Here is a 21,810-nt window from a genome sequence, read left to right as displayed (position 1 = left end):
AAAAGTGAGCATGAAACAAATAACATATGCTCTAAAGGCTCAAGATCTCACAAAAATTATGGCTTTTGATGTTTAAACTTGTGAATTTCAACTCAAGATTTGGGGAAACAACCTAAAAATTTTTAATTCTCAAAAATCAACTTATCATGCTTGATTCCCTAATGTCTTAAAGTTTAAACAATCAATGCATAAATGCCTATGTTTTAATTCAAGACATATGAATAAAAATCATAACTTAATCAAAATTCATTCTAATAGTGGTATAAGAAGATCACATGAGAACAAGACAAAATTCAGGGATTTCTGATAATGATATAAAAGACCCCTCCACACTTAAGATGTACATTGCCCTCAATGTACAAAGATAAATATATTGAAAAATCTAGATCTATAATCATAAGATAGGGAGAGAAGTGAAACATCCTGAATGATGAATGAACTCCTTGAATTAGAGTTATGAAGAATAATAAGCCAAGGCAATGATGAGAGTGGAGAAGGATACTCTGGTGGTGGTAGAGGTTCATTAGTCCATAAGTCCATAAGTCCTGCGCCAAAAGAATATTATATCTGGTAGTAGCTATCGTCGTGATCGAGCAAGACATGGCAGTCGTGGAGAACCTTTTCCAGTAGAGTTTTTAGTTCCTAAGTGATGATGAGCTTTAGAGCTCTTTATAACTATGATAAAATCAAGAACTCTTTTAGGAAATATAAGAAAGCATAATTACTCGTAATGAAATAGCCAAAACTATAAATTATTCAATAAAAATTATAGAACCTAAAATTAAAATAATATTAAAGGAAAATAAAATAAAAAGTACTTAAAGAAGATAAATAAAGATAAAACTGGAAATAAAAATAAAAAAATAAAAAGTCTTTAAACATCGTCATTGCCGGATGGTTCGTGAGGTGGTGGTGGCAATGAGATGTGAAGGTGCTGACAAATCTGATGAAGAGTAGCATCAATTTGATCAAAACGCTAAAAACACTGCTACTCAAATCGAGTAAGGTAATCAGAGATGTCATAGTATGAAGTCGCCGCATGAACTGACGATGGATGCGTGGTGGCTGAGACGGTGGGTCCTCATGACGTGGAGGGACATCATTAGTAATGTCCTCTGGGTCCTCCTCCTCGGTGGACTGGACGAGGCGGTACTGAGGAGGGTAGGTTCTACATTGTTTTTCGATCATCCTCATATGTAGCATGCTAGAGATGCCCTGTGGGGAAATCTGGTCGATGAGAGTGAAGAAGGATGATTGTGCCGCTATGTTGAGGAGCCCGAAATGCCAAGCCAATCGAGTCACATAGGGCCCGATAGAGATGACTTATCTCCTATGCTGCTCCGTCTGATGGAGGATGGCGAGGGCAATGAAATAGGCAAGGTCTAAGATGTGCCTGTTCGCCATGCTCCACAAGAAATAGACTTCATTAGTGTTGACGACGCCAATGCTCTCTCGTCGTCCTGTCAGAGTGTGGGCCAAGATGGCATGTAGGTATCGTAGGGATGGGGCGAGGGCTGATGCCTTAGAGTGGCTAGGATCATAGGTGGCCGAGGTAGGGATGAGGTCCTCCCAACACTTTGAAGGAGAGTAGTGGATGTGGCGATGGAAGGTGTCGAGTTCATTGTCGTCCATGAACTCCTCCGTGTACAGCCATAGTGCAATTCCAAACTCCGGTACGCTCAACTGGCACACTAGACCACCAAGTTGAAACTGGACCGTTCCAGGATTGTCAAAGTTTGTCATGACGACTTGAAGATGGAAGGTCGAGTAGAGTTCCATTGTGAGCTCGAGGTACATTTGCTCGATAATCTCAAAGAAGAGCCCCCACGGTTTAGTTGACAGGAGGGCTTAGACCGCGTCAGCCATTTGAATTTGTTCAAGTGTGGCCCAGTTAATGTAGCGGGCCACACCTAGGGGTCGGGCCCGTAATATCTGAAATAGTTCCTCCTGGGGTACCAAGGGAATCTGGAGGAAAGGGTGACAGATTTCAGTGGTAGGACTCGAGGACGACGTTGCTCCTTTCCTTTTCTTCGAAATGGGGACAGTGGTCTTCTTACCACTGAGGTTGACATAGTATACCTACAATGGAAAGACGAAATAAAAATAAAATTACTCTCCAACAGTAGCATGGAAAAAAATATGCATGGTAAAAGTCATGTACTAAAGAGCATCTATGCTAAAAAAACATAACCCAATCAGATATATTAAGCCATTACTATGAATAGGACTACGGAAATATCTAGTGAATGAATGCATGGGGGTTTGATAAGTATGAAATATGGTGTGGGTAAGCATGAAATCTATGGAAACAAGAAAAATGGATGAATGTAGCAAAATGTATTAACTAAATAGCAAATTTCTTAAACAAGAGCATAAGTATTCTATCATTATAACTATGATTAATTACACAAAATAAAACAAAATATCATGGAATAAGTGAAAGAATGAAGAGAATAGAGGGAAAAAAGTGAACAAATGCAAGAGGGAGGAGCTTTAGGTCATCGAAGGTGGCGTTGTGGTCGGCGCACGGGCGTGGCAGGTAGGGCGTGTGAAGTTACAGTGGCTAGGGTTAGGGATTTTGAGGAAGGGGGTGATGAATAGTGAGGGGTATATATATAGATTTTGAGACACACGGCAGTGGGGCACGCCTGTGTGCCCTAATTTTTGCCCGTGTGTTTCGTAATTTTTTTAAATTTTGGCGTGTTTGGCATTCGGCACACCCGTGTTCCTTGGACATATGGGTCCACACGACCATGTCGGACGGTCGTGTTCTGCTTCGTTCACTTCTCCCACGCCCATGTATGGATGTCCACGCCCGTGCTAAATTCTCAGTTTCAACCACGATTTATAGACATGAACGTGTCGCACGCCCGTGTTGGTTTGACAGACTCACCCACGGCCACGTCGTAGGGCCGTGGCAACTTATCGCATCCCGTGTTACGAAAAAATTTTGCCCTATTTTCACACGGCCATATCGTACGGTCGTGTCTCCTCCTGTGGTGTGAGCACGACCTAAGGCACGCCTGTGTGCCCAGTCGTGTGGATTAGAAAACCTGTGTTTCAATGACTCAGTTAGTGATTATATGTCAAAAACTAAAATTTTAAAGAAGTTAACATCGTTAGTGCTCGGGTTGCCTCCCGAGAAGCTCTTATTTATAGTCTAAGCTTGACTTACCTTCCTGTTGCATGGTCATGGTGGTGCGAGGAGTTTACACTCCTCATCCCTACTATCAATTTTATCAACATAAGGCTTAAGACTAGTACTGTTTACCTTATATTTGCCGAATTTGGGATGAATTACCTCAGCTGTACCATATGGGAAAATACTAAGTACCATAAGAGGGATTGCTCCATTAGGTTCACAAGTGGCAATCCGAGGGTCTGCTGCATCTAGTAGTACTTTGTCTCCAACCTTAAGTTGATTTGGTTTATCATGAGTCTTCAATTTATGTGTCTGCCATTCATCTAGTTCCTCTATTTGTAGCCTTCGTTCTCCATAGTTAGGTCCTTTGTCGTTACTCGAACATGGCTCAGGTGTGTTATTTGAACGTGTTTCCTGCTAGGAAGGTTTCACCACATGATCAATTTTAATTGTATGATTTATATAACCACCTTCAATTTTTGATGTGTTACTCGAATTACGAGCTTGAAGGGTGATTGTTTCGTCTCCCACACGAAGTGTGAGTTCACCTGTGCTAACATCAATTATTGTTCTAGCAGTTGCTCAAAAGGGCTTCCCTAAAATTAAAGGAACGTTACTATCCTCTTCTATGTCTAGAACAACAAAATCAACTGGGAATATAAATTTGTCAATTTTAACGAGTACATCTTCAATAATACCCCTAGGAAATTTGATTGTTTTATCGCTAATTGAATACTCATCCTAGTTTGTTTGGGTTTCCCAAGACCTAGTTGTTTAAACATTTTATAAGGCATGACATTGATACTAGCCCCTAAATCAGCCAAAGCATTATTAACATCTAAGCTACCAATTAAACAAGGAATTGTAAAACTCCCTGGATCTTTTAATTTTTTGGCCAGCTTATTATGTAGTATGGCTGAGCAAACAACATTTAGTTCCACATGCGACGCCTCATCCAACTTTCGTTTATTTGTTAAAAGCTCCTTTAAGAATTTGACTCCATTTGGCATCTGCGAAAGAGCTTTAATGAACAGTAAGTTAATATGTAATTTCTTCAAAAGTTTAAGGAATTTACTGAATTGTTCGTCTGAGTGGTCTTTCCTTGTCGCATTTGGGTATGGTACACGTGGTTTGTACTTTTTACTTACCTGTTTTTGGTCATTGTGGTCCACCTCACCTTTACCTTTACTTACCACAGTTTCTTGCATTGGTTTTGGTTCAGGTCCAACTAACCTTTCCTCATCTTGAATGGTAATTGCATTGAGCTGTTCCCTTGGGTTAGATTCAGCGTAACTCAGCAGGCTACCTTGTGGTCGTTCAGATATTAATTTGGTGAGCTGTCCTATCTGAGTTTCTAGCCTTGGGTCGACGCTTGTTGATTCTTAAGTACTGTCTCGGTATGCTGAAAATGAGTTTCTGACATCGAGATGAATTTTTTTATCATCTCCTCAAGGTTCGACTTTTTCTCTTGTTGGCAGGGTGGTTGTTGGAAGCCTGGAGGAGATGGTGGTATCTGATTTCCTTGGCCTCCCCATGAAAAATTTGGGTGGATCCTCCAACCTGCATTGTAAGTGTTACTATAAGGATTAGTTTGAGATTGAGGTTTATTACCCATGTAATTTAACTGCTCGTTCTCTATGTTGTGGCCATAGGGTGGGTATTCTGAATTGCTTGATCCACCTCCACTTGCTTCACACTGCATTACTGGGTGAACCTGTGAAGAACCAAGAAAACCGTCAATTTTTCTATTCAAAAGTTCTACCTGATTAGAGAGCATGGTGACCGAATTGACGTTAAAAACGCCGGCTATTTTCGTAGGTTTTGTCCTCATGACTTGCCACTGATAATTATTCTGTGACATCTCTTCTATAAATTCATAAGCATCCTCAGGTGTCTTATTATTGATAGTTCCTCCTGTAGCTACATCAATCACCTGTCTAGTCGAAGGATTCAGGCCATTGTGAAACGTTTGAACCTATAGCCAGAGTGGTAACCCATGGTGAGGGCACCTTCTTAAAAGGTCCTTGTATCTCTCCCATGCATCATAGAGTGTTTCTAAATCCATCTGCACAAAAGAGGAGATATCATTATGTAATTTGGCTATTTTAGCCGGTGGAAAATATTTTAATAAAAATTTTTCGGTCATTTGTTCCCAAGTAGTGATTGACCCTCATGGTAACGAGTTCAACCACTGTTTAGCTTTGTTCCTCAATGAAAAAGGGAATAACCGAAGGTGAATGGCATCATCAGAAACACCATTGATTTTAAAAGTGTCACAAAACTCTAAGAAATTCACCAAATGAGCATTTGGGTCCTCGTCCTGCAAACCATCAAACTGAACAAACTGTTGGATCATTTGAATGGTGTTAGGTTTCAGTTCAAAATTATTTGCAGCAACAGCAAGCCTAACTATGCTCGATTCAGTTCCTGTTAAAGAAGATTTAGCATTATCATACATAGTATGCAGAGCAGGAATCTAATTTACTAGATCAGCGGCAATTGCAGGAGGTAATGGATTTTCCTGGTTTTCAGCCATCTCCTCGGTTGAAGTATTGTCCTCTTTCTCTTTCTCTGTGTATCTTAAGCTTCACCTTATTTCTATTCAGTTTCTGCGAACTGTGCGATCGATCTCACTATCAAATAGTAATGGTCCCGACGAGTTTCTTCTAGTCATACACTATAAAAACCTACCAGGAGAGAATAAAAGAAAAAATTAGAAAAGAAAATAAAAATTTAAATTGCAAATAAAGTAAAATGGCTAAAGTAATAAAAATCGAGTGTTCCTAAATCTTAGTTCCCTGGCAACGGTGCTAAAAACTTGATACATGATATTCGTGATAGGTTTTAAAAATTTATAATTAATCGTTCTTGAAACTAACTATTATCACGATGAAGGCAAGTGTACCTATCAAACAGTAGTATAGTTTTAGCAAGACCGGATTGTCGAACCCAAAGGAACAAGAGTACTAGTAATTACTTTCTTTTTATTATCTAGCCTAAAAATTAAGGGATTTGTTTATCTAAACTAATTAATTAAACTAAGAGTGCACAGAGAGAAATTGGGGAAAAGCTTTTGGGAAAACTCGATCGATTAAGACAATACCCAAGGAAAAATCCACCTAGACTTCACTTGTTATTTGACTCTGAATCAGACGATTTATTCATTTGACTTGATCCGTAGAAATCCCTAAGTTACATTATTATCCCTCTCGAGACTAATAACGTCTAACCTTAGGTTGATTAATTGAAATCTCTTTCTAATTAACACCTAGTGTTGCATTAACTCGATCTATGGACTCCTTTATAAGTTTCACCCTAATCCGGCAAAATCTTGTCACCCTATCTCTAGGCGTGCAATCAACTCTGCTTAATTATGACAAATTTACTCTTAGACAAGGACTTTTGCTCCTCTGAATAAGCGCATTAACTTGAATCAATATCCGGGGATATTAAAAATAGAATTAAGAACACATAATTAAGAACAAGTCAAATATTTATCATACAATTCAAATAATAATAACAAGATCCATCTTAGGTTTCATTCCCCTTAGGATTTAGGGGTTTTAGTTCATAATTATAAAAGAAAACATATTAGAAGAATAATGAATACAAAACATAAATAAAACCTAAAACCCCTGAATGGAAATTGAAAGGAGATCTTTAATCTTGACGATTAATCCGGCTTCTGAGATGGATCAATGGGCTTCCCTTGAGTAATTCCTTGCCTTCTACTCTGTGTGTCTGTTCTAAGTTCCTCCTCAGGTGTTTAAATAGGCTTTAGAATGCCTAAGAGCCCTCAAAAGTGGACTTTTCTGAATAGGACTATACTTGGGCTAGACAGGGACACGCCTATGTGACACTCTCGTGTGTGATTGCTCCAGACCGTGGTCAAGGTGTTAAATAGGCACAAGCGTGTAGTCTACCCTTGTAAGTCGTGCTTCGATCCTGTCAAATGGACACGGCCGTGTGGCTTACCCGTGTGAGGAAGTCCAGGCCACATATTATTTCCCATGTGGGTCCATTTTCTCCGTTTTCAGCCCGTTTCTCGTTCTTTTTACTTTCTTATGCTCACCTAAGTATAAAAGATGAAATTAAAGAATTAGGAGCATCGAATTCACCAAATCTAAGGAGAAACCATCCATAAATGTGCCAAGCATGGGATAAAAATATGTATAAATTACGGTTTATCACATATAAACCAAACCAAAATGTTTAGAACTCAACATAGCCATAATAATTCTACCACATTGCATGTCTCCCCGATACGAATAAAGTAACAAAGCACCTATGATGAATAACCAGTCTTCCTTGGATCACTCCCTCGAAAACCACACGCCCATACAGTGTCGTAACTAATCTGTATATGTTGAAATGAGTGGGTGAGCTTCAACAAGCTTAGTGAATGCAAAGAATTCCACAATGTAAACATCACATCTTGCAACACAACTAATCACTTACACACAAGAACCTTATTCTTAAGTCTAACATCATATAGTATTAAATCATGCACCGTCTAATAGGCCAGTCTCATAACATATACATACCCATTCAAGCATAGAACATGTTCCGCATGGTTACATAAAATATGATATACTAACAATTGAGTTATGAAAAATATAGTGAGCTCTATCATCACACATCAGATGCACGAATCTCCATTACACCACATAGACTCATAAAGTAAAACATGTCCCAAAACTTTAGCATGACCCATCGAATGCAGCTTAGCTCATGTAATAACAACTTTTAGGGTCAAATTAGAATAGTGGTTTCGAGACCAAGAATTCAAAGTAGAAATATTTATTTTATTATTTCTTTAAGGCCTACAGTATGATTGAATGATTGTGTAAAAATTTTGTTAAGAAATTTTATCGATAGGGTGTCCAATTTGACTAATAGGACTAAATTACAATAGGTGCAAAATGTGTGTTCTAGAACCTAGAGGTGTCTAACTGAAATTAAATTTTATATTGAAGGTCCTTTAATGGTAATTAGGCCATTATACTTTAAGTTGGACAAAATAGACACGGCTAGATAAAATTTCAACGTTTTAAGTGAAGGGCATTTTGGTCATTTAGTAAATAAAGACAAAAATAACTAATAAAAATATGTCATTTTTTCTAATTTGATCTCCCATGGCCGAAATTCACAAGGAGAAGACATAGCTAGGGTTTGGCCAACTTCCAAGCTCGATTATAAGTCCATCATTGTCCCGTTTTAATGATTTTTACGGTTTTGTGAATGTTGTAACCTAATTTAGCTATTTCAAGGACTAATTTGAAAGAAAATCAAAGTCTAAAATTTTACCTATTTAGAATATTTGTGTATTTCAATGTTTAATTGTAACAGCTTGATTTAGACTGTAACGCCCCGTACCCGAGACCATTGCCGAAGTCGAACACGAGGTGTTAATAGACTTAATTCATTACTTAAACAGCTCATACAATTCATTTTAAAATTTCCAGACAAGCTGGCTAACTGCATCACAGCCGCTTTAAAAATCATATCTCGAGTTACGAAACTCAAAATCCAATTCCGTAAATTTTTCCTGAAACTATACTCATATATATATCTACTAATTTTTTTCTAGAATTTTTGGTCGGGCTAATTAGTACAGTTTATTAGTTAAAGTCTCCCCTGTTTCAGGGTTCGACTACTCTGACCTCTGTGTATTACGAATCAGATATCTCCCTCTACAGAGCTTCAATGACTATGCCGTTTGTCTCTAATAAAACTAGAGTCAATAAGGAATCTGTACATATAAATAATGACTTCTAATTATCTTTGTAAAATTTATGGTGAATTTACAAAGTCAGAACAGGGGATCCAGAAATCGCTCTAGCCCTGTTTTACAAAAATTTAAACATCTCATAAAATATAACTCATATACCTGTTTTGTTCCATCCATATGAAAATATACTCATAATTCTTCAATTCCATATATTATTCATCATCTAATTGTATCTCTACTATTGTTAGTGATTTTTCAAACTCACGTCACTGGTGCTGTCTGAATCTATTTTATGGTAAATTTTACCTATTTCATGGTTTCCATGGATTAGCTAGCAATTTAGCATACATAACACCAAATATGATCATGATTAGACATTCCAATGGCTAATCATTACCAAGCATTTCCATACCACTCAATAACCATATCATAAGACCATATATACAAAATGATTATAATGCTATACATGCCATACTCAAAATATACAAGCCATTATGCCAAGATGGTATACGGATAGTGTGAGCGAGCCTCCGGCCGTTCCCGATTTCTGAGTTGGCTTGTCAAAACTACAAGGAATGAAAAGGAGGGAGTAAGCATAAATGCTTAATAAGTTCACATGCAAATAGCAAGTAACATAACCATATAAGCAAACATAAAACATCATTTGCATAATCATCACCAAGACATTCATATCACATTTTCATTTATCATCTTACCATATTGTTGTTATATCGATTCTTCAACCCGAGGGTTAAGTACATACCTGTTCAAAGTATCCATTTCACAACACTTACCAATACATCCCTTTCATCTTGAGTATTCCTCCATTTCAGTAGAACTTTACCCGTTGAACACATCGGAATATAATTCGGATACATGGATAATTTGCATATAAGTGCCACATATTCAATCAAGCAATCATGTAACCCGCCCATAAGCGAACTCAGACTCAACTCAATGATCTCGGGCGTTCGTATCCATAAATGAACTCGGACTCAACTCAACGAGTTCGGACATTCGCATCCATAAGTGAACTCGGACTCAACTCAACGAGTTCGGACATTCGCATCCATAAGTGAACTCGGACTCAACTCAACGAGTTCGGATGCTCAACCATCCTAGTGACATGTCACTTGTATCCTAATCTATTCCTAAGGTTCAAACGGGCTTTTTCCCTCGATCTCACATTTGCCGTCTTCCATGGAATATCGGAACCGATACTCGGTAGCAATTCATATTTATCAAGTAGTAAACATAATTTGCATATTACTCAACATTAACCACAAAGCATAATATTTCACGATTAAAAATCAGCATCATATCATATAAACAACATTAAATTGCTTAAAATGACAATTATGATACTACATTTACACATGAACTTACCCCGTATGCGAAAATGGCTACTTTTACCATTTCGTCCACAACTTTGTATTTTCCCCATTTTAGCCCAAATTTCAGTTTTCCTTGCTTATGGAGCTTGGAAGCTTGAAACAAACCCTAGCTATGGAGAACCCTTGAAATTTCGGCCTAATGAAGAAGATGGACAAAAATTGGCTTTTAATTTTGTTTTTAATTCATTTTAATAACTAAATGACCAAAATACCCTTACTACTAAACTTTCCAAAAATTCCTTCCATGTCCTAATTTTGTCCATGAACTTAAAATTGGTCAAATTGCTATTTAAGACCTCCTCATTAATATTCCAAAACAATTTCATACTAAAAACTTCTAGAATGCAAGTTTTGCAACTTATTCGATTTAGTCCCTACTTTCAATTTAAGCACTTTAGGCATAGAATTTCATCACGAAATTTTCACACAATCATGCAATCATATCATAATCATCAAAATAGTTATAAAAAAATTATTTCTATCTCAGATTTGTGGTCACGAAACCACTATTCCGATTAGGCCCTAATTCGGGATATTACATAGACCCTGATCAGAATGGTGGTTTCAGGGCCATGAATCCGAGTCAGAAAAATATTTAAAAATTATTTACTGTGTTTATTTTGTGTGAGTTTGTATCTGTAAAATTTTCTTGATTTAATTTTGTCGTTAAGTATCCGATTAAATAAAAGGACTTAATCTCGTAAAAGGGAAAATTGGTGGTTATTTCTAAAAGGGGACTTAATTGCTAATGGCTTTCTAAATTGGAGTATTTATGTTGTAAATATCCCATTAACATATTGTTGGGACGGTAATGGACTTCTATTATAAGATTTTATTATTATTTCATTAAGGTTATAAAAGTAATTTAGTAATAAACATATATTAGTTAAAACATAAGTTATCAAAATTCATTTTATATTCATTTAATCTTCTTGCCAAAAGTTAAAAGAAAAAAAAAGAAAAAGAAAGAAACAAACTAGGGTTCGACATTTATTCAAGCTCAATCAAGGTTCGTTTTTGTTCAGTTTTTAAAAATTTCTAAGTTTTTTAGATCATTACTTCGAGTACTACAAAACCCATGCTTGAATTTTTTAGTTTGGTGAATATTTTGAGTTATGCCATTGTTGAGAACTTGTGATTTTTGTTGTTTGATGATGAAATATGAAAGATATGTTTTAGATTAACATATTTTGTATTGGAGTTTTTGATGATTTTGAGTTATTAGGACTAAATTGCAAAAATAATAATTTGAGGGACTAAAATGTGAAATAAATGAAATATATGGGTTGTTTTCAGAGTGGGTAAAATTCGACTCAACATGGGTATGTTGAAATTTTGTGTATTTTGTGTTTTGTGCAATAGGGACTAAATTGTAAAACTGGTAAATGTCAAGGGTAAAATGGTAATTTTCCCATTTATGTGTTTTTGGACTAAATTGAATGAAAATATGTTTGAATGAGCTTAATTTAAAAATGTTTAGATCAAGAACCAAAGAAATTGGATTTTGATCGGGGGAAAACGAAAGTTGTCGACTAGCTGCCCTGTTTCGTTTTATAACATCCGAGGTAAGTTTATAAGCAGATAGACATGTTTAATTGTAGTTAAATGCTAGAGTTACATGTTGTTGTGAAATGTATGAATTTATATTTGTTATGGCCGAATGTGAAAAGGGTTGGTTACTACATTTTCGAATTTGTTTCGATCGGGTTACGACGTTCGAAAGCCGCGTATGAACCTTAGGAATAGTTAGGATACATATGTCATGACATAGGATTCTGATATGTTTGTACGAGTAAGACCATGGCATCGATATGTGATTCTGATATGTGTTTACGAATGAGATCCTATCCGGGACAGTGGCATTGATATGTAACTACATGTCAGACCACGTCTGGGACGTTGGCATTGTACGACTTGTGTGATTATCCGAGTGTCCTATCCAATTCTGAATGGCTCATCGGGCAAAAGTATAATGAGTTCGAATGTATAAAACGATTTGTATGTCAAGTATGAATTAACTTGTCACCTATTTGAGAAAAGGTAAGTGAAAACCTTGGCTATTTGTTATGAATCTTGTAAATTACAAATTAAGAAAATATGTGTATATTATATGTGTATTTGGTTTTGTGAATGAGTAGAAATCATGTTATGAATAGGTTTTATGTATCTGTGTATAAATGATGAGATACATATTCAGTTATATGGTTAACATATGTATATGAAATTATATTAAAACATATGAGTTTTGTATTTGTGTATGTGAACTAGGTATATAATGAATATTCTGCTTTGAAGGTTAAATGATAATGTGTAAATTTTGGCTATATAAACATTCGGTCAAGGTGATGATATAAATGGAAATAATTATATATGTTTATATATACTTAATATTAATATATATATAGATGATTGGATCTAAATGTGAAATGATAAAATAATCTGGTTTAGTTTAGTTAATTTGATAACATTATTGGGTTATTTATTTGCTTGTGATTGACTAAGTTGTGATAGCTTACTCTGTGTGTTATGTTTACTCTGTTTTATAGATTTTGGAGTCAAGCTACAAGCTCAGGGACCGTCAGCCAAGTTCATCACACTATCTATTGTTTTGGTACCTTATAAGCTAAACTTAAATTATGGCATGTATAGGCTGGCTTTGGGGTTCGTTATTTTGAAAATGTTTTTTATATTAGCCATGCAAAAATGGCTTAACTACCTTGCTTGATTCTGGTTTTGGTTTAGTTATGGTTTAAGTCTATTTTGGTCAAGATGCTGTATGATATGAATAATTATAAATTATGCTATGTGATTTTATATTAATATTGGTTTTTTTTTGGTTTTGTATATGGCATGGTAAAACTGGTCATAAATATGTTTGGTTACTTTGGATGTGTTTCATTCTGGTATGCAGCATATATGTGAATTTGATCATTATGTTTAGTCTTAATTTTACATGTCTTTGGTTAAAGCATTTTATTGAGCTTGATTGTTGGTAATGATAATAAAAGCTTCGTATATTTATGTAATTTTAGGTAATAAGGTTCAGTTATGATAGAATAATAGCATAATATATATACTTGGTATATTAGTAAGCTTTTGATAGAAAATGTGTAATGTGATAATTAAAGTGATGATGAATGTATGCTAGTTTAAATTACTCGGTTGCTAAATGGTAAGTGTTGCATGTATTGCATGATCATTTTGGTAGATTTTTTTTTAGTATGTAATTAATGCTAAGTGTAGTCTTTATTTTGGAGTAAGTTGCGCATTATGTACATGAGCATTATTAGTATGTTTCAGCCATATGTTTAATTGGATGTTAATTGAACTAAGGTAGGTCACATGGTTGATGAATAGAAATCAAAGCATATGCATGGCTATATAGATTTTTAGTTAATTGTAAGTTATAAAATATGTATAAATGGGTTACTTATAACCGAATGCATGTTTTAAATTATGTTATGATGCAAACATCTGAATTTCACACAGACAAACGTATTAATGCCACATACATGGATAAAAGGGTTAGTAATGAAAATTTAATCCAATTGATGTATGATTTGGTGTATATGTATGACTTATATATATATATATAAATATATATCTATATAGGTCTAATATTCGGTCAATAAAGTTAATGATGTGACATATGTTTTGTATATGCATAAGTTGTAATTTCAATTTGTAAAATGAAATGCATATTTGTCTGACCTACAATATGATCGGTAGCACCGTATAACCCCAATCCGAAAATGGATATGGGTTAAGGGTGTTACATTTTATTGGTATCAGAGCTACAGTTTAGTCGGTTCTAGGACTAACATAGCGTGTGTGAGTCTAGCTATACATGCCATATTATACACTGTGATAGTGTGATGACTTCTGACATTTAAAAATATTTTTTCATATAATAAATGGATCTCGACACAACTGTAGCTGATGATGTCGAGAGTGTAGTGCCTGCTCCCGCGCAAGGGATAGTGCCGGTTGATTCTTGACCTATTTCGAGTAACCAGGAAGGAGAGGCTAGACAAGCATTTTACCAAATGATGAATGACTGGTGTACTCAGTATATCTGGACTAGCCCGGCTACACAACAACCTCCACCCTCGACTAATCCATCTTCGATGCCTATTGTACTGCAAGTAAGTGATCCGTTGAGATTGTATAAGCCACATGTTGATAAAATCAAAAAACATGGGGCCGAAGAATTTAAAGCTACTAATGATGATGATGCCGAGCGGGCTGCGTTCTGGCTTGATAATACTATTTGTGTGTTTGATGAGCTGTCCTGTACCCCAGATGAATGTTTGAAATGTGCCATATCTTTGCTTCAAACACAGCATATCACTGGTGGAATACCCTAGTATCAGTGGTTCCGAGAGAGTGGGTGACCTGAGAATTCTTTCAGATTGAGTTCCATAAGAAATATATTAGCCAGAGATTTATTAATCAAATGCAAAAAGAATTTTTAGAGCTGAAACAGGGTCGGATGACAGTGACAGAATATGAGCAGAAATTTGTGAAACTCAGTCGGTATGCCCGAGAGTATGTTTCGACCGGAGCTATAATGTGTAAAAGATTTGAAGATGGGCTGAATGAAGATATTAAGCTGTTAGTTGGCATACTTGAGATAAAAGAGTTTGTGGTACTTGTTGAGCGAGCCTGCAAAGCTGAAGAGCTTGGGAAAGAGAAAAGAAAAGTTGATTTTAAAGACTTGCATAAGAGATCATTCAGTAAGTCAGTTCGGTCAACACCAATGAATTTCTGAGATGATTTCAGTTGTTCTAGAGCCACTTCGGGTTACACCAGACGGGATCAGAATAGACCACCTATGAGCTCGATAGCTACCTTAGTAGCTAGTGTGGGGAATGTGAGATCAAATCAACCCGAGTGTAAACACTATGGTAAGCGACATCCCGATAGTTGTAGATTGCATGATATGGCCTATTTTAAATATGGATCAACAAATCATTATATTTTAGATTGCCCAGGGTTAGTTGAAGAGAATCCAATGTAGAACACGAAATCGGGTAATACTGAAGCTCGGGGTAGACCATCGAGAAATGCAGGTAATGTGAGTGGCAGTCAGAGAGCAATTAAAGATATAACAAATAGGTCTGAGGCTCGTGCACCTGCTAGAGCCTATACTATACATGCACACGAGGAGGCTTCATCCCCAGATGTCATTACTGGTACATTCACTCTCTATGATACTAATGTAATTGCATTGATTGATCCTGGTTCAACTCATTCTTATGTCTATGAGACTTTAGTATTCAGCAAGACTCTACCTGTTGAGTCTACTGAGTTTGTGATTAGAGTGTCAAACCTCTTGGGCCGGTGTGTTATGGTTGACAAAGTGTGTAAGAATTATCCCTTGATGGTTCGAGATTCGTGCTTTCCAGCTGATTTGATGTTGTTGCCATTTGATAAGTTCAACATAATTTTGGGTATGGACTGGTTGACTTTGCATGATGCTGTTGTAAACAGCAAAAGAAAGACTATTGATTTACGGTGCCAGAATGATAAGATTATCCGGATTAAATCTAATGACCTAAATGGGTTACCAGTAGTAATCTCTTCGATGCTAGCTTAGAAATATGTGAGAAAAGGGTGTGAAGCTTATTTCACCTACGTGCTTGACAGTAACATGGATGGAAGAAACATTGAATCAGTACCATTTGTATGTGAGTATCCAGATGTATTTCCTGAAGAATTACCAGTTTTCCACCTATTCGGGAGGTAGAGTTTGGTATTCAGTTAATGCCTGGGACAAGTCCGATATCAATAGTTCCGTACAGAATGGCACCAACAGAATTAAAAGAATTGAAAGCTCAGTTGAAAGAGTTGACAGTTAGAGGTTTCGCGCGACCGAGTTTCTCTTATTGGGGTGCACCAGTCCTGTTTGTGAAAAAGAAAAATGGAACTATGAGAATGTGCATTGATTATAGACAGCTCAACAAGGTGACTATAAAGAATAAATATCCGTTGTCGCGGATTGATGATTTGTTTGATCAGCTGAAAGGGGCTACAGTGTTTTCGAAGATAGATTTGAGATCAGGCTATTATCAGTTGCGAGTTAAAGCTCTGACGTGCCAATGACTGCTTGTCGATCGAGGTATGGACATTATGAGTTTTTAGTTATGCCATTCGGACTCACTAATGCACCTGCTGTTTTCATGGATTTGATGAATCGTATCTTCAAACCGTATATGGACCAATTTGTGGTTGTGTTTATAGATGACATTTTGATCTACTCTCGTGATAAAGCTGAACATGCCGAACATTTGAGACTTGTGTTACAGACTTTGCGAGATAAGTAGTTGTATGCGAAATTCAGTAGATGTGAGTTCTAGTTAAGTAAAGTTAGTTTTCTGGGTCATGTGGCATCAGCATCGGGTATTTGGGTTGATCCAAGCAAAATTTCAGCTATTCTCGAATGGAAACCTCCTAGAAATGTTTCTGAAGTCTGAAGTTTTCTAAGACTTGCCGGTTACTATAGACGGTTATTGAAAGGTTTCTCTCTGATTGCAGCCCCGATGACGAAGCTATTACAGAAAGATGTTAAGTTCGAATGGTCAGAGACGTGCTAGAAAAGCTTTGATCAGTTAAAAGCCCTTTTGACCGAAGCCCCAGTGCTAGTTCAGCTAGAATCGAGTAAAGAATTTGTTATTTATAGTGATGCATCTTTAAATGGTTTGGGTTGTGTTTTGATGCAAGAAGGCAGCGTTATAGCTTATGCCTCGAGATAGTTAAAGCCACATGAAAGGAACTATCCAACACACGACTTAGAATTAGCAGCTATTCTGTTCACATTGAAAATATGGCACCATTATCTGTTTGGTGAAAAATGTCATGTTTATTCAGATCACAAAATTTTGAAATACTTGATGACTCAAAAAAATCTGAATTTGAGACAACGCCGATGGTTAGAATTGCTAAAAGACTATGAGCTTGTGATTGACTATCACCCGGGAAAGGCTAATGTGGTTGCTGATGCTTTAAGCCAAAAATCATTGTTTTCTTTGTGTGCAATGAATGTGCATACGGGCATGTCTGATAATGGTTTGATAGTAGCTGAATTGAAAGCTAGACGGTTATTTGTTCAACAAATTTATGATGCCCAGAAGGTTGATAATGAATTATTAGCAAAACGAGATCAGTGTGATACAGATGCTAATTCAGAATTTAGAGTTGATGCTGAGGGTTGTTTAAGGTTCAGAAACTGGATATGTGTCCCAAGAAATTCAGAGTTGATTCAGATGATTTTGAATGAAGCTCACAGCAGTCGGTTATCTGTTCACCAGGTAGTACGAAAATGTATAATGATCTGAGACAACTTTATTGGTGGCATGGTATGAAACGGGACATTTCTGACTTTGTTTTGAAATGTTTAATCTGTCAACAAGTAAAAGCCGAGCACCAGGTACCTTCTGGATTTATGATACCAGAGTGGAAGTGGGATAGAGTTACTATGGATTTTGTATTTGGTTTACCGTTGACACCGAGCAAGAAAGATGCAATCTGGGTTATTGTGGATAGATTAACTAAGTCGACTCATTTTGCTCCGATACGTACAGACTACTCACTTGATAAGATGGCTGAATTGTATGTTTCTTAGATTGTGAGATTACATGGTGTGCCTATATCTATTATTTCGGATAGAGATCCAAGATTTAAATTGCGATTTTGGAAGAAACTACAAGATGCGCTAGGTACGAAATTACATTTCAATACTACTTTCCATCCGCAAACAGATGGCCAGTCTAAGCGAACCATTCAGATACTTGAAAATATGTTGAGATGTTGTATTCTCAAGTTCGAAGGTACGTGGGAACGATACCTACCTCTGATTGAATTTGCATATAATAACAGTTTTCAATCGAGTGTCAAAATGGCACCTTATGAGGCTTTTTACGGTCGTAAATGTCGTACACCATTGTACTAGACTGAGCTCAGTGAAAATAAGATACACGGGGTTGACTTAATCAGAGAAACTGAGCAGAAAGTGAAAACGATCCGTGAAAGTCTAAAAGCAGCATCAGATTGTCAGAAATCATATGCGGACTTGAAATGTAAAGATATAGAGTTTTAGATCGAAGATAAAGTCTTCTTGAAAGTCTCACCATGGAAGAAAATACTCAGATTTGATCGTAAAGACAAATTAAGTCTAAGATTTATTGGGTCGTATGAGATTATAGAGCGTATTGGGCCAGTTGCTTACAGACTATTGTTACAACCTGAGTTAGAAAAGATCCACAATGTATTCCATGTTTTGATGCTTCGTAGATATCGATCCGACCCTTCACATGTGATTAGTCCGTCTGAGATTGAGATTAAGCCCGATATGACGTACGAAGAAGAACCGATTCGTATTCTGGCTAAAAAGATTAAAGATTTATGAAATAAGAAGATTCCATTAGTTAAAGTAATATGGCATAAACATGGAGTTGAGGAAGCAACGTGGGAGCCAGAGGATGCAATGAGAGAACGCTATCCTAACCTATTCACCGGTAAGATTTTCGGGGACGAAAATCCCTAAGGGGGGAGAGTTGTAATAGCCCGATTTAGACCCTAATCAGAACGGTGGTTTTGGGACCACGAATTTGAGTCAGAAAAATATTTAAAAATTATTTACTGTGATTATATTGTGTGAATCTATATCTGTGAAATTTTTGTGATTTAATTTTGTTGTTTAGGTATCTGATTAAATAAAATGACTTAATTGCGTAAAAGGGAAAATTGGTGGTTATTTCTAAAAGGGGACTTAGTTGATAATGGCTTTCTAAATTGGAGTATTTATGTTGTAAATATTCCATTAACATATTTTTGGGACGGTAATGGACTTATATTATAAGATTTTATTATTATTTCATTAAGGTTATTAAAGTAATTTTGTAATAAACATATATTAGTTAAAACATAAGTTATCAAAATTCATTTTATATTCATTTGTTCTTCTTGCCAAAAGTTAAAACAAAGAAAAGGAAAGAAACAAAGCTAGGGTTCGGCATTTATTCAAGCTCAATCAAGGTTCGTTTTTGTTTGATTTTTGATAATTTCTACGTTTTTGAGATCGTTGCTTCAAGTACTACAAAACCCATGCTTGAATTTTTTATTTTAGTGAATATTTTGAGTTATGCCATTGTTGAGAACTTGTGATTTTTGTTGTTTGATGATGAAATATGAAAGATATGTTTTAGATTAACATATTTTGTATTGGTGTTTTTGATGATTTTGAGTTATTTGGACTAAATTGTAAAAATAATAATTTGAGAGACTAAAATATGATATAAATGAAATATATGGGTTGGTTTGAGAATGGGTAAAATTCGGCTCAAAAACGGGTATGCTAAAATTTTGTGTATTTTGTGTTTTGTGCAATAGGGACTAAATTGTAAAAATGATAAATGTCAGGGGTAAAATGGTAATTTTCCCATTTATGTGTTTTGGGACTAAATTGAATGAAAATATGTTTGAATGAGCTTAATTTGAAAATGTTTTGATCAAGAACCAAAGAAATTGGATTTGGATCGGGGGAAAACGAAAGTTGTCGACTAGTTGCCATGTTTCGTTTTATAACGTCCGAGGTACGTTTATAAGCAAATAGACGTTTTGAATTGTAGTTAAATGCTAGAGTTACATGCTGTTATGAAATGTATGAATTTATATTTGTTATGGCCGAATTTGAAATGGGTTGGTTACTACGCTTCCGAATTTGTTTCGACCGAGTTACGACGTTCGAAAGCCCTGTATGAACCTTAGGAATAGTTAGGATACAAATGTCATGACATAGGATTCAAATATGTGTGTGAGAGTAAGACCATGGCATCGACATGTGATTCCAATATGTGTTTACGAGTAAGACACCGTCTGGGACAATAGCATCGATATATGACTACTTGTAAGACCACGTCTGGGACGTTGGCATTGTACAACTTGTGTGATTATCCGAGTGTCCTATCCAATTTCAAATGGTTCATTGGGAAAAGGTATAAGGAGTTCGAATGTATAAAATGAGCTATATGCCAGGTATGAATTAACTTGTTACCTACTAGAGAATAGGTAAGTAAAAACCTTGGTTATTTGTTATGAATCTTGTAAAGTGCAAATTAAGAAAATATGTGTATATGATATGTGTCTTTGGTTTTTTGAATGAGTAGAAAGCGTGTTATGAATAGTTCTTATGTATATGTGTATAACTAATGAAATTATATTAAGACATATGATTTTTGTATTTGTGTATGTGAACTAGGTATATAATGAATATTCTACCTTGAAGGTTAAATGATAATGTGTAAATTTTGGCTATATAAACATTTGGTCAAGGCGATGATATAAATGGAAATAATTATATATGTTTATATATACTTAATATGAATATATATAGATGATTGGATCTAAATGTGAAATGACTTACTAAGCTGTGATAGCTTATGACTTACTAAGCTGTGATAACATCATTGGGTTATTTATTTGCTTATGACTTACTAAGCTGTGATAGCTTACTCTGTGTGTTATGTTTACTCTGTTTTATAGATTTTGGAGTCAAGCTACAAGCTCAGGGACCGTCAGCCAAGTTCATCACACTATCTATTGTTTTGGTACCTTATAAGCTAAACTTAAATTATGGCATGTATAGGTTGGCTTTGGGGTTAGTTATTTTGAAAATGTTTGTATATTAACCATGCGAAAATGGCTTAACTACCTGCTTGATTCTGGTTTTGGTTTAGTTAGTTTAAGTCTATTTTGGTCAAGATATCGTATGCTATGAATAATTATAAATTATGCTATGTGATTTTAGATTAAGATTTATTTTTTTTTTGTTTTGTATATGGCATGGCAAAATTGGCCATAAATATGTTTGGTTGCTTTGGATGTGTTTCATATTGGTATGCAGCATATATGTGAATTTGATCACTATGTTTAGTCTTAATTTCACTTGTCTTTGGTTAAAGCATTTTATTAAGTTTGATTGTTTGTAAAATGATAATGGAAGCTTCGTATATGTATGTAATTTTACGTAATAAGGTTCGGCTATGATGGAATAATAACATAATATATATACTTGGTATATTAGTTAGTTTTTGATGGAAAATGTGTAATGTGATAATTAAAGTGAATAAGGAATGTATGGTAGTTTAAATTATTCGGTTGCTAAATGGTAAGTGTTGCATGTATTGCATGATCATTTTGGTCGGTTGTGTTTAGTATGCAATTAATGCTAAGTGTAGTCTTTATTTTGTAGTAAGTTGTGCATTATGTACATGAGCATTTTTAGTATGTTTCAGCCATATGTTTAATTGGATGTTAATAGAACTAAGGTAGGTCACGTGGTTGACGAATAGAAATCAAAGCATATGTATGGCTATATAGATTGTTAGTTAATTGTAAGTTATAAAATATGTATAAATGGGTTACTTATAACCGAATGCATGTTTTAAATCATGTGATGATGTAAACATGTGAATTTCACACAGACAAACGCATTAATGCAGCATACATGGATAAAAGGGTTAGTAATGAAAATTTATTGCAAT

At 35.6% G+C, this 21,810-nt stretch overlaps 1 non-coding gene across 1 annotated transcript; it reads left to right on the top strand.

Annotated features, from left to right (window-relative positions):
- The first annotated feature begins 5,133 nt into the window (after positions 1 to 5,133).
- On the top strand, positions 5,134 to 5,239 carry LOC121207840 (small nucleolar RNA R71). The gene has a single exon (XR_005902956.1). It is a non-coding gene; the product is annotated as a small nucleolar RNA R71 (small nucleolar RNA).
- Positions 5,240 to 21,810: the final 16,571 nt, after the last annotated feature.

Source organism: Gossypium hirsutum, chromosome A01, assembly GCF_007990345.1.
Source record: "Gossypium hirsutum isolate 1008001.06 chromosome A01, Gossypium_hirsutum_v2.1, whole genome shotgun sequence".
NCBI classification, from domain to species: domain Eukaryota; kingdom Viridiplantae; phylum Streptophyta; class Magnoliopsida; order Malvales; family Malvaceae; genus Gossypium; species Gossypium hirsutum.
The sequence above is the reverse complement of the archived record's forward strand: the minus strand, read 5'-3'. Positions and strand labels throughout refer to the sequence as shown.